This window comes from Gossypium arboreum, chromosome 9 (assembly GCF_025698485.1).
Source record: "Gossypium arboreum isolate Shixiya-1 chromosome 9, ASM2569848v2, whole genome shotgun sequence".
In the NCBI taxonomy this organism is placed as follows: Eukaryota; Viridiplantae; Streptophyta; class Magnoliopsida; order Malvales; family Malvaceae; genus Gossypium; species Gossypium arboreum.
This window is the reverse complement of record NC_069078.1, coordinates 17,907,059-17,921,334: the sequence shown is the minus strand read 5'-3', so window position 1 is coordinate 17,921,334 and position 14,276 is coordinate 17,907,059. Positions and strand designations below refer to the sequence as shown.

At 34.3% G+C, this 14,276-nt stretch overlaps 1 pseudogene; it reads left to right on the top strand.

The window, feature by feature from the left end:
• Positions 1-594: 594 nt before the first annotated feature.
• Positions 595-7,928, top strand: LOC128280425 (UTP:RNA uridylyltransferase 1-like; annotated as a pseudogene).
• Positions 7,929-14,276: the final 6,348 nt, after the last annotated feature.

The following is a 14,276-nucleotide window of genomic DNA, read 5'->3' as shown; positions in this document are numbered from 1 at the left end:
GGCCAATGTTAATGAGCCATATTACAATTTGTGCACTCTGCAAGTTTGTAATCTTGATAGGTTTATTACAAGTGTTAATTAATGCATTCTTTTTTGTTTGCCTTTATGGATGATAATTTAAGATCTAAAAATCTACTGCCAAAATTTTATTAATACACTCCCCTTAAGTAGTCTCTATTTTACAAACCTTAAGGTTCATCACCTGATTTATATTAGTTTGAGAACTTACGGGTTCTGAGCCCCCCTTCTGTTTCCATTGAACTTTCTTACTTTTTGTTGTCACTTCCAGCTGATATGCTTTCATAATCTGTATAGAGAATTTGCACTTGAAGTTCAGACTCATAATGTGTATGGAGAATATTGCAATTGAAGCTTAGACTGTTTATGGTTAAACTTTATAGTAAAATTGTAATATCCTGATTTTGGGCCTAGTCGGAATAGTGGTTTCTTGACCACAAAATCTGAGATAGAAATAATTATTTTATGATTATTTTAAGGTCTATAATATGATTTCATGATTGTGTGAAAATTTCGTGAAGAAATTTTATGCATAAAGTGCTTAAATTGAAATTAGGGACTAAATCGAATAATTTGCAAAACTTGCATTCTAGAAGTTTCTAGTATGAAATTGTTTTGAAATATTAATTAGGAGGTCTTAAATAGCAATTTTACCAATTTCTAAGTCTATGGACAAAATTGGACATGGATGGAATTTTGGAAAGTTTAGTAGTAAGGGCATTTTGGTCATTTAGGGTAAAATGAATTAAAATACAAAATTAAAGCCAATTTTGCTCATCTTCAACCCCATGGCCGAATATAGCAAGGAGAAACCATGGCTAGGGTTTTCAAGCTTCCAAGCTCTATTGTAAGTCCTGTTTCTAGCCTTGTTTTTAATGATTTTTACGCTTTTGGAGTCCCTAGCTCGATTTAGCTTATGCTAGCAATAATTTAACCTAGGGTTTATATTTGGAAAAATACCCATAGGTGAAATTTGTGTATTTTGGTGTTTTATGATAGAATATGAGGTTTTAAATTATGTTAGACAACTTGTGCTACTCGGTTTTAAATGAAAACGAGCAAAAGGGCTTAATCGGTAAAAATACCTAATAGTCATAAGTACATGTTAGAGTGAGAATTTGATGTTGCCATAGAAGGGAAAAATGATCAGCATGTCATAAAACATAAGAAAATAGGCTGAATTTTAATTTACGAGATTTGGGGAAAAAGTGTAAATATGCAAAAGTTTAGGGGCAAAATTGTAATTTTTCCAAAATATGATTTTGGGTCAATTTGAATAATGTGAGTCCTAATTAGACTATATTTTAAATGATAGAGAAGAAAAACTGAAATTCGGGCTAAAATGGGGAAAATACCAAGTTGTGGACGAAATGGTAAAAGTAGCCATTTTCGCATACGAGGTAAGTTCATGTGTAAATGTAGTAGCATAATTGTCATTTTAAGCAATTTAATGTTGTTTATATGATATGATGCTGATTATTATCATGAAATATTATGCTTTGTGGTTATTTTCGAATAAAATGCAAATTATGTGTATTAATTGTTAAATATAAAGTACTACCGAGTATTGGTTTCGGTATTTTACGGAAGATGGCAAGGAGATGTGTTCGAGGAAAATCCCGTTTGAACCTTAGGAATAGATTAGGATACAAGTGACATGTCACTAGGATGGTTGTGTAACACCCCGTACCCGAGTCCGTTACCGGAATCGGACACAAGGTGCACACAGACTTAACTATTTTCACAGTCCATTTAGAAATTTCCAGACAAGCTGGTTACTGCATCACTGTCACCTTAAAAATCATATCTTGAGTTTCAAAGCTTGAAAATTAGTTTCGTAATTTTTCCCTAAAACTAGACTCATATGTACATCTACATATTTTTTTCTAGAATTTTTGGTCGAGCCAATTAGTACAGTTTATTAGTTAAAGTCTCCCCTATTCCAGGGTTCGACTACACTGACCTTCGTGCGTTACGAATTGGATATCTCCTTGTACAGGGCTTCAATACTGATGCCGTTTGTTTATTTAGAAACTAGACTCAGATAGGAATCTATACATATATGGAATGACTCATAATTATCTCTGGTTAATTTACAATGAATTTCCAAAGTCGGAACAGGGGATCCAGAAACCGTTCTGGCCCTGTTTCACGAGAACTTTATTATCTCTTAACATATAACTCATATGACCGTTTCGTTTCTTCCATATGAAAGTAGATTCATCAAGGTTCATTTACATAATTTATTAACTATTTAATACCATTCCTACTATTTTAGTGATTTTCACATCCACATCACTGCTGCTGTCAGCATCTGCCTTTAAGGTAGGCTTTACCTATTTCATGATTTCCATGATTCAATTGGCCCTTTTGCATACATAGCACAAAGTGTGATCATGATTAACCATTCCAATGGCTAATCGTTTCAAAACAATTCCATACCTCATAATGATCAACATACAAACGATTATAGTACTATGCTAAAACGATATAAGCCATTTTCGCATGGCTATCCAAGTTTACACAAAACCGAAAGGTACATGACCTACAACAAAAGGGTAGTCCTATACATGCCATTTCAAAGTTCAACCAAAATTGTACCAAAATGGGGCTTTGATAGTGTGGATGACTTCGACTTTGATGATCCCGAATCCGATAGCTAACGAGCAAAATCTATAAAACAGAGAGCCAAAGCAACGGGGTAAGCATTTTAATGCTTAGTAAGTCTCAAGTAATGAAATCAGCTTTGACTAAAGTATTACATTTACATAACCAAATGAATCACTTTATTAATACGCATTCTCATAATCATACTTACTTCACATTACCGACCCTTATGTTTATACACAAAAGAACAACTTAGCCAAAGGCCGGTAGCTCGTTTATCAACTGAGCGAATACTTACTTGTAAGGAATCAACTAATTCAAGCACATACGAACATACCTCATTGCTGGAATTTTCACAAGTGTATAAACTGAATTTTTTTACAGCAAGATTGCTCATTTCCGAATCACGTACCTTCGGGATTTAACCGGATTTAACCACAAGCACAATTGCCTTCGGGTCTTAACCCGGATTTGGTAACTTGCACAATTGCCTTCGGGTCTTAGCCCGGATATAACAACTCATACGAATGCCTTCGGTCTTAGCCCGGATATAATCACTAGCATAAATGCCTTGGGACTTAGCCCGGTATCATTCAAATGCTCATGTACACATATATCAATAATCATGACACATCCATATTTCATTTTCGTTACTAAGGCTCAAACACAAAATATTTATCAAACCTTTACAATTTCGCTCAATAGCCACACACAAGGAGCATGATTTCAATATAATTCAAGTAGGGTCATTATCAAGACTTACCTCGGATGTTGTCGAATGATTTCGACGGCTATTCGATCACTTTTCCTTTCCCTTATCCAACTGTGGTCCTCTAAGCTCTTGAGCTAATTCACACAAATTTAACTTATTAAAATCTTATTATGATAGCTTATGGCCGAATATGACAAGGAATTTAAATGGTCATATGGCCATCCTTTAGCTCAAATACACAATGGTCATGCACAATTTTTAATCACAACAAGCAATTCAATACAATTCATTCAATCATCAAAGTGAAGCTCAAGGTACTTAGCCCTTATATACATTAGACATTAGAGTCACATGTGTATGAAATCACGAATCGAATTCAACACATTAGTTAGTACTCTCCTTAGCCGAATTTTCCAAGCCAAGAATAGGCATCAATATGCTTGCCTCTAACCGAATGCATGCACACCAACTCCCCTCATGTGGCGAATATGCATGCCCATGTTGAGGCCAATTATACACTTAATACCACACAAAACAGCATACATTTTACTAACTAACGATTACATATTGTAGCTCAATACACATCTCTCATTTACTTCATAACCAAACATCATCATAAGCAAATATACACCTTGAAATAGTATATATGTCATACCAATACATCATGTGCAAACATATATTCATGTAGGTGCAAGGGCGAATCTCAAGTTGCTTATATCCAAATATAAACACATATCCAAAGCCCAAATCTTACCTACCATGCAACATGCATGAATCATACTTATGGATATACCATGGCCGAATACACCACAACACCATACCGTTTCAATTTGGTCATGGTTAAACAAAGAACTTAGTATCTCATTCAAAATGCTAAAAGAAAATCTAAGAGTCCTCAATCCCCATCACATGTATCATTATCAAGCTTGATATTTAGCATGCAATGGCATTAACACCACATCCACTTTGGCGAATATCATTCCCATGACATAGCAAAGATTTGAACCATGGGCTAATAAGAACATCAAGCTAGCAACTAAAAACATGCATGAATCTCATGGCACAACCTCAAACATACCTTAATCTTGATGCAAGTATAGCCAAACCTCTTCCTAATCCTCTTCCAAACCAAACATGAAGCAAAAATTCCTTCCTTCCTCTTTAGTATTTGGTCAAGAGAGAATGAAATGGATGAACAAATTTTTTCTTTTCTTTTCTTCAATACACGCAATGGGGGCATGCATGAGACCATTTTTTCTTTTTCCATTTCTTTATTACCCATGCTCATTAATTTATTTTTTCACCCATGATGCACCAACAAAACATGTCTATGACATGTTTTGCCCATATTTCTTTGTCATGGCCGCCACTAGACTTGGATTTAGGGAAATTTGACATGCAAGCCCTCCTTTTGATTACATGCACTATTAGATCCTTATAGATTAGCCTATCACATTTCAAAAGTGTCACACAAGTCCTATTGACTAAATTCACATGAAATTTACTAAATCGAAACTTAAAACTTTCACATATTCATAATCACATATTTTAGACAATAAATACTACGTTCAAACATTTTGGTGACTCGGTTTAGCGGTCCCGAAACCACTTCCCGACTAGGGTCAATTTTGGGCTGTCACAGGTTGAGCATCCGAACTCGTTGAGTTGAGTTCGAGTTCACTTATGGATGCGAATGTCCGAACTCGTTGAGTTGAGTCCGAGTTCGTGAAATGTAACTAGGCATCTAAACTCGTTGAGTTGAGTCCGAGTTCACCTATGGATGCGAATGCCCGAGCTCATTGAGTTGAGTCCGAGTTCGCTTATGGGCGGGTTACATGGTAGCTTGGCTACATATGTGGCACTTATGTGCAAACTTTCCATGTATCCGAATTATATTCGATGTGTTCAACGGTACAGTTCTCATGAAATGGAGGAATACTCAAGAAGAAAGGGTCGTATTGTTAAGTGTTGTGAAATGGGTACTTTGAACAGGTATGTACTTAACCCTCGGGTTGAAAAATCGATATAACAACAATATGGTAAAATGATAAATGAAAATGTGATATGAATGTCTTGGTGATGATTATGCAAATGATGTTTTATGTTTGCTTATATGGTTATGTTACTTGCTATTTGCATGTGAACTTATTAAGCATTTATGCTTACTTCCCCCTTTTCATTCCTTGTAGTTTTGACAAGCCAGCTCAAAAATTGGGAACGGTCGGAGGCTCGCTCACACTATCCGTATACCATCTTGGCATAATGGCTTGTATATTTTGAGTATGGCATGTATAACATTATAATCATTTTGTATATATGGTCTTATAATATGGTTATTGAGTGGTATGGAACCTCTTGGTAATGAGTAGCCATTGGAATGGCTAATCATGATCATATTTGGTGTTATGTATGTCAAATTGCTAGCTAATCCATGGAAACCATGAAATAGGTAAAATTTACCATAAAATAGATTCAGACAGCAGTAGTGACGTGAATTTGAAAAATAACTAAAAATAGTATAAATGGAATTAAATAATGAATAAGTTATGTAATCGAAGCTTGATGAGTCTATTTTCATATGGAAGAAGCGAAATAGGTATATGAGCTATATTTTATGAGATGTTTAAATTTTTTGTGAAATAGGGCCAGAGCGATTTCTGGATCCCCTATTCTGAATTTGGAAATTCACCATAAATTTTACAAAGATAATTAGAAGTCATGCTTTATATTTAAAGATTCACTATTGAGTCTAGTTTTATTAGAGACAAACGGCATAGTCATTGAAGCTCTGTACAGGGAGATATCTGATTCATAATACACAGAGGTCAGAGTAGTTGAACCCTGAAACAGGGGAGACTTTAACTAATAAACTGTACTAATTGGCCCAACCAAAAATTATAGAAAAAAAATAGTAGATGGATATATGAGTCTAGTTTCAGGAAAAATTTATGGAATTGGATTTCGAGTTTCGGAACTCGATATATGATTTTTAAAGCGACTGTGATGCAGTTAGCCAGCTTGTCTGGAAATTTTAAAATGAATTGTATGAGCTGTTTAAGTAATGAATTAAGTCCATTAACACCTCGTGTTCGACTCCGGCAATGGTCTCGGGTATGGGACATTACAAAAATTGAGTATAACTTGCTGTTGGCCTCATGTACAGGCACCGACTCGTACTAGGGTCCCCATAGTAAAGCTTATGGATCCAGTGACTGGAATTTCCTGTGACATATGTGTAAACAATGTTTTTGTTGTAGTAAATACAAGGCTTTTATGAGATTATGCAAAGATCAATATAAGATTATGACAATTGGCTTTTATTGTGAAACACTAGGCCAAGGCCAGAGGAGTGAATGCAACTTCCCAAAGAACTTTATCTAGCTACATGTGAGTTGTTTGCAACAATAATGCTATTCCCATAGCTAGCAACATCATTCCTGAGCAGCATATTTCAATGGTGTTTGTGGTTAGTCTATTTGATTTGCTTTGAAATGAATAAAAACATAGATAAAAGTATAAGTTGTGATGATGCCAATTTAGGTAGGATTCATGTATCTAGAGATAGGGTAGGACACATTTCAGGTATTGCTTAATTTAACTTGCAGCTATAAAGTCACCTGTTCTTGTTAGTTATTTATTTATTTTTATTAATTATTATTTTTAACTAGTATTTTCTTTGCAGGTATGTTTTGATGTGCATTCATTTCTTACAGCAACGTAGACCTGCTATCCTTCCATGCTTGCAAGTGTGTATGCTTTTTGCTTCCCATATCAATTTTTTTTTTAATTAGTATTTGGATTTTACCCTACCTTTGCTACAACATTGTTGGTGTGGGCATTCTTTAACTATTGGGAATATATTCATGATTATGCAAATTCAGTAATATATGTACGCATAGGAAGCTTGATCAGGAGAGATGCAAACTATTATCTTTCAGGAATGCTAATAAAGTTTGAGGTGGAAAAATAAAATGTTTTCATGGTTTCTGAACTTATAAGTACAAGTTAAGATGCATGCATCTGGTTTCATTTTAAATACCCTCTTTGGGTATAAGTTACATCTTGTGGTGAATGAATTATTTTATTAACAAATCCCATTTACTGTAGTAAGTTCTGAGCAGGGAGAAGCATAAGTGCACTGTTTTAGAATGGCTTGTAATTTGCAAATGATCAATAGATGCTATATTTAGTTTTGCATAAATCGAGGACTAAATAGTTGTAGGTGGGGATAAAATAAATGAATTCTACAAAACAAAAATGTTTTTAATTTGATGACTCCATTCGTGCAGTAAGGGAGAAAAAGACTAGATAAGAAGAATTGGCAATGATCGTCATTTAATCTTCATAGAGGATCCATTTGTGGTATCTCATGACCTTGGTCGAGTGGTGGACAAGTTCAGCATTAAAGTTCTAAGAGAAGTGTTTGAACGAGCAGCTGATGTAATGCAGTATGATCCAAATCCTTGGATAATACTCTTTGAACCTTATGTCCCTGGGTAACAAAACCTTGTCCAAGTGTGTTAGAAAATCAATGGTTAAAGCTATTTGGTTGGTTTTTGTAGTTGGTGTGCTTTGCGTCCCCCATAATATTCAATTTTGTCCTTTTGAGTTCACATCCATTTTAAAAAAGTTTAAGCTTATTATATGTATCAAGAAAAGAAATTTCCAAACATTTTATGGATGGATGTTAAACAAGTCGTAATTAATTGACTGATAGTGTATACAAATTACTGTATGATCCAAACATATTCATATCAAATGAGTGTGTTATATCGTATTTGTGTCTTCAAGTGAAACAAACAAAACAGTCTTATTATATACATCTAATAAATCATTGCAATATATGTAAAAACAATTTAAAATATAAATTTATTAATATATATATATAAATATAATAAACTCAATTAAACAATGAAAAGATAATAAATTCTTAAATATATATTTGTTTAATTTAAAACAGCTTTTATGAAATATTTTAAGAAAATCTACCAAACAATGTAAAATATTTTACACAAATTCATCCAAACACCAGAAAAGTAAACCATTTTCAGAAAAGTAAATCATTTTCCAGAAATTATTTTTCTAAAAATATTTTATTGGCAAACAAACGGAGCCTTAATTTTTGACATCTGTTGTCGTGCTTAGCTTCCAGAAGAATAGAAGCTCTGGCATTCGAAAAAGTTAAGCTGTTGAGACACAAAAGCATCAGGTGAGTTTTTATACTCCATATATGGGTTTGCTCTGAATGCTATATGGCTGGTATGATCTTTGTTGTTTGAGAATGCCTTGTATACATAAAAATGAGTAGGTATATGAGTACCTGCAATTGTGTCTATATGCATGAAATGGTTATGGTACAATATATATATATATAATTAGCGTACTCTACATTGCTAAGTTATGTGATGATATGCTTGTGTCTGCGTATTTATGAATTTTGGAGTATGGAGGTAAGTTATTGATGAGATGGATAGGGAAATGGAGTTTTTGTTAGATTTTGGAATCCGGTCTTGCTGGTTGCAAACCGTGATATGTGAAGCTCCAGACCTTGTAGAGGTGATATTGTGATGTTCAAGCATCAATGTTAGAAATGGCAAATGGAGGAATAGGCCGAGGGATAGGGAAATGGAATTTTCATTAGATTCCACAATCCAGTATTGCTAGGTACAAACCATGATATGTGAAGCTCCGGGCCTTGTGGAGGGGACATTGTTGTGTTCGAGCATCAAGGTTTGAAATGAGATGAAATGATATCGATTAGCTCGCTTGAGCGACACTGTGACGACAATTATTAGGTTCCAAAGACCAATCATGAGATGGTTGTAATTAAATACTTGTTTTACCTTATTTATTAATATAAGACATTTTCATTATTATTCCAGTTGCTTTTTCTGTGTATATAAATAAATTGAATTGTAATAAAGTCCTAAGAAAATTTAATTATTCTTAAAAGGTCCGTAGTCAAGTATTATTGTGGGCTTAGACAACAATAATACATTGAGACTAATGTGTAGTTGATTGATGACAAAGAGTTGTCATTGAAGTAGGGATGTCAAAATCAATACATGAGTATGTGTTAGAGAATAGCACATTGAACTGACCCACTATGAGTAGGTTTATTGGATTATTATGTAATAGTTACAATATTGCTCATAGTGATAACTATGTATATGATCCTCAAACTAGATATCATCATTGTCCCAATATTGTGCGTAGTATATTTTGATATAGGCAAACATCTACCTTAACAGGTTGTACTATACAGATTGATGTTGGATATACCAAAATCCATGTAATAGGATATGGTAGATCAAGATAGGATTTATCCTTTCTACATAATGGAAGCAATATCCTAAGCCTTTTGATGGAGTGAGACTAGAAATGCATGACCATACTCGAATAAGTTGATATGAGATATAACACTTATTTGTTTATTATAGTTTACTCAGAAGTTCAAGAAATATGAGATTGAACTATACAAGTGTGACTATTCCATGACCTGTGTCCAATTAAGATATTAAGGATAAAAGGACATAATACATGAAAAATCATCACATAAAGGTTATGTCAAAGCACAACTTCTTGTAACTTGGGTAGCAATGATGCATTGCTAAATGCCACTCATTCCTTGTAATGTTAGAAACATTCTAGTATTACTACCAATATTACAATAGCCTATAAGGTCACACCCTATAGTTGAAGCGAATAGAATCCAAATACATTTTATATTGTATTTAGCTGTCACGTGAATTAATTTAATTTGAAGTTAAATATTAAACACATTATATGTACAAACTTGCTGCACACAAATAGAGAACATAGATAAAATTAATATATGAATTTGATTCATACAAAATATTAATTATATATATTAGTAAAAATATAAAAGGACATGGAAAGTGATATTCTTTTGGAAAGAATATAATCTTTTTCTCACTTTCTTTTGTTTCTCTAATAATAAGAGAATAATCTTATTTTTATTTTTGAGATATGATATCAAAGAAAATAAAATGAAAGGAATCCCTTAGTATTTTAGGGTTACCAAGAAAAAAAAAAGGTCTAGAACCCATCTTTGAATTCTCTCTAAAATTGTTCAACCAGTTTTTCTATTCGTGGTTGACTAGGTGGACTACGTAGAGGCTGGGATTTTTTTCGTTGTGGCTTGGAATAGACATCAAATCAACAGCATCCTTTCATCATTTTTTAGTTGAGAAGTTATTTATTCAACCCTATTCCAACCCGTTTCGTTCTTCATACATGGATCCATGGCTATGGATCGCTGAAATAGTTTTTCTACTGCACCACGGGATGTACCAGCTGTTCAAACACCATAAAGCAACACCACGACAGTGGCAAGTAGGCTTTATCGGGTGACACGGTGATGATGATAAGGTCCTTCGAGGCAACACCTTAGAGGAGGTTTAAGGTGTAAAACCAAAGCTTGGCTATGAAAACCAATAGAGTCTGCAAGGAAATTAAACATGGGAATAAATATGTAAGGCCATAGCTCGACTATGGAAACATAGAAAGTCAGATAGGACATTAATCATGAAGTTAAATTGAGTAAGACTATAGCTTAGCTATGACAACATATGGAGTCTACTAAGAAACTAAACTCAGGGTAGTCCGTCAGGTTGATAATCGTGGAAAGTCACGCAAATTAGGGAAATAAGGTTTGAAGAAAAATATGAGTGTTGGCAAACAATAGCTAGTCAACAAGTCTGAAGAATCTGCAAAGAACTGCAAATGTAATAGAAATGGAAAATGTATACCAAAATAGTAAATAGGGAAGCTGGTACAACACATGGTGGTAACCCAGCAAGAACCATATATGGAAATGACATGCCAAAATTTTTTGACTCATATACAAACGAGAAAGAATTTAATTGATGTTCGCAAATAAGGATACTCCATTAAGGACCACTAGAAGGTGTTTAAAGAAACTTGGTATGTGAGGTAGAGATACCAATAAGGAGTATCCAAGTGACAAATATGTTTGTCAAGACTATTCCTCTTTGAGGAGAATCTATTACGAGAATAACTGCCATAAAGTTAGTTCCGTAGGAAACCCTAATATACAAGAAACCGTAAACTCAAATCGTCATTAAAATAACAGTCTAATGGATGTTGTAGGCTAGAACGGTCCTCTAGGAACATATCTATTTCACCTTAAAAATAAGGTATTATGATTAGGGGGATTAATAGGGAGTAACCTAAACAACATTGCAACCCGAGTGTAGGGAAGGGTAAAGAAAGGTGAAGGAATATTAAGCTAGCTAGTGTCGCGTGGGCATTATTAGTAGCCTTGTTGAATGAATGAAAATAATTACACCAGATTGTTATGAGGTAAGAGAATCAATAAGAAGGGTATCATGTAACCAAATCTCAATTAAGGATAGATTGTATAGTTGAACCCACACTTAAGTATGACATTAGGGTAACATTTCGATGAGTTTCGAGATTTTTGAACTTCAAGCTAGGATAAAGGGAAACAATGGTTAAGTAAGAATCTGCCTAGATGACCAAACATTTAGAAACTACCAAAAATCTGTCAACAGGTCATATGCTCGACTAGGAACTTATAAGAATCTGCCTAGATGACCAAACATTTAGAAACTACCAAAAATCTGTCTACAGGTCATATGCTTGACTAGGAACTTATAGTATAGCGGTCAAATTGCCAATAAAGAAAGGCAAAATTGTAAGGAAGTTTTCCATTCCAAATAAAACATGATCGTTTAAGAAAAATAGAAAGTAATGTGTTTGTTTCTTTTCTAGTTAAAACCTCAATAAGATGGGGCTTAGCTATATGTATGTATATATGTAAAGAAACTTACTAAGTTTAATTAAACTACCTGATTTTTGGCATGTGTTTGCAGGATTCGTGGAATAAGGAACTTGAAGAGGGACCAAGCCAGACTTTTTTAGACCAAGAAATATTGATAGTTAGGCAACATGCACATAAGAGGGCCACCTTCAGAGGCTTCACCTTGGGGATTAAATATGTTGTAGCTAAGTAGTTCATTAGAGATTAAAATTTTAAAGTAGTCAATTACGTTGGGTTTAAGGTTCTGTTGTAAGGATTATTCGAAATAAATTAGTAAATACTTTTGGTGAATTACTGATTTAAGTTAGATGTTAGACCTAATAGGTTTAAATGTGACACTCCATACTCGGACTCAGCGATCAGGTTGGGTAAGGGTGTTACAGTTTTAGTGGTATCAAAGTATAGTTTAGTCGGTCTTCTAGACATAAGAATTAAAAATAATACCCTTATGTACATTATATTCGATCTGGCTAGGCCCATTGAATCCTTATCTTTAGTAAGTTATTATTTGATGTATGTAGATATATATCAGCTAAAATTGGTGAACGAAAAAAAAAGTAAAAAGAACAAATGGTTTGGGAAAAGAGATACAAAGAAAGGATAATTGAATAAAAAAATTGAAAGTACAAGTAATGAAGAGAAGAGAATTTCATTATAGAGAAAATACAAAGAAAGTTAAGTATTAATATCTGTCAAGTGATTTACAGCCTTAATGGTGCCTTTGCCTTCTTTTGGCCAATCTTTCGAAAGGAGTAAAAATGATCATGCCTGATCCTTAAAAAGGGGAAAGTCGTCAGATTCCTTGCATCAATCTCCTCATAAGAATTAGAGGAGTGCGAATGTTGAATTCAAGGATGACATTGGCAAGAATACTTAAACAAAGGGAGTTGCGAGATTCACATAGGAAGGACCCACAATAGCAGGTATGATTAGTCTCGAGTTCAAAATTTGATGATGAAGACCTTTGTGTCAGGTTTGAATAGGAATTAGATGAGAGATTTGAGGAGGAATGTACAGTTGGATGCTAGACTTGGTATCTTTCGGGGCTAGGTGACACCCAATTTTGCAACTACACCTTTTCATCAGGGTGTAGCTTCCACCAACCCTTTTTTCGCAAACCTTCAAAGGTTTGAAATTAGACCTCCAAGTAAGGAGAGCAAAGGTAAAACCCTAACTTGGGCGAAAATATTTCTATGAATCTAGTGAGTTGTACACATCGTTTTCCACTAGAATAGGTTACCCTTTCAAGCCTGCTTAGCTTCACTTCCACTTTGGAGGGAAGTCAAGGATTTCCCTACCCTACCAAGAATTGAAAGGAAACCACCAAGGTTGTTGATAACTCTTGAAAAGAGTTATATTTTAGGGTTCTAAACTTGGTTAATTATTCATACTTGAGTAAATTTAGTTGCATTTTAGGAAATCATCTTCGTACTTTTATAACATTGCATCATGAAGCTTGGATTGTGCTTTCAATGTCACTATATGTTATTTTTACTTGTGGGAGGAAATGAATCGCGTGTTGTTTATAGCAGGTGTAGAAAGGAGGAAAAGAAGTGGAGTGAAGTTTTGTCATGACAAAAGGTTAGATAGATTGCCAGCATAAATTCCATGGGAATTCCAAGAAGATGCTGACTCAACTGTCAATCCATGCCACTCTAGACCAGTTGTACTTGTACCAGAAATATCCACCTGAAAAAGAGAGAGAAAGGAGTTTGTGCTAAGAGGGGGACCTACCCTATAGAAAGAAGAAAGAGAAAAAGAAGAAGGACGTGATTTTTCCTCTCACAAAATTTCTTGTGGGAGATCCAGAGACGCAAGGTAGGAGGGTAGTAACTAAGGAATAGAGCAACAACATAAGAAAGAAGTAGAAGCATTCAGCCCTAGGCTTCACAAGATATTACAACACTGGAGTTGAGCGCTAGATTGGCGAAAGCTTCATAAAGTTCTTCCTTTATTATCTTAATTGATTTTTGTGAATTTTAACTGTGCAAATATATTGTTGAATGATACTTCCATTTTGGGTTTTAATTTTCAACTCATGAGCTAATCCTATCTGGTTGGGATTACTGGATGAATCTTTAGTTCCTTTAATGACCAAGGTATTATCCTAAC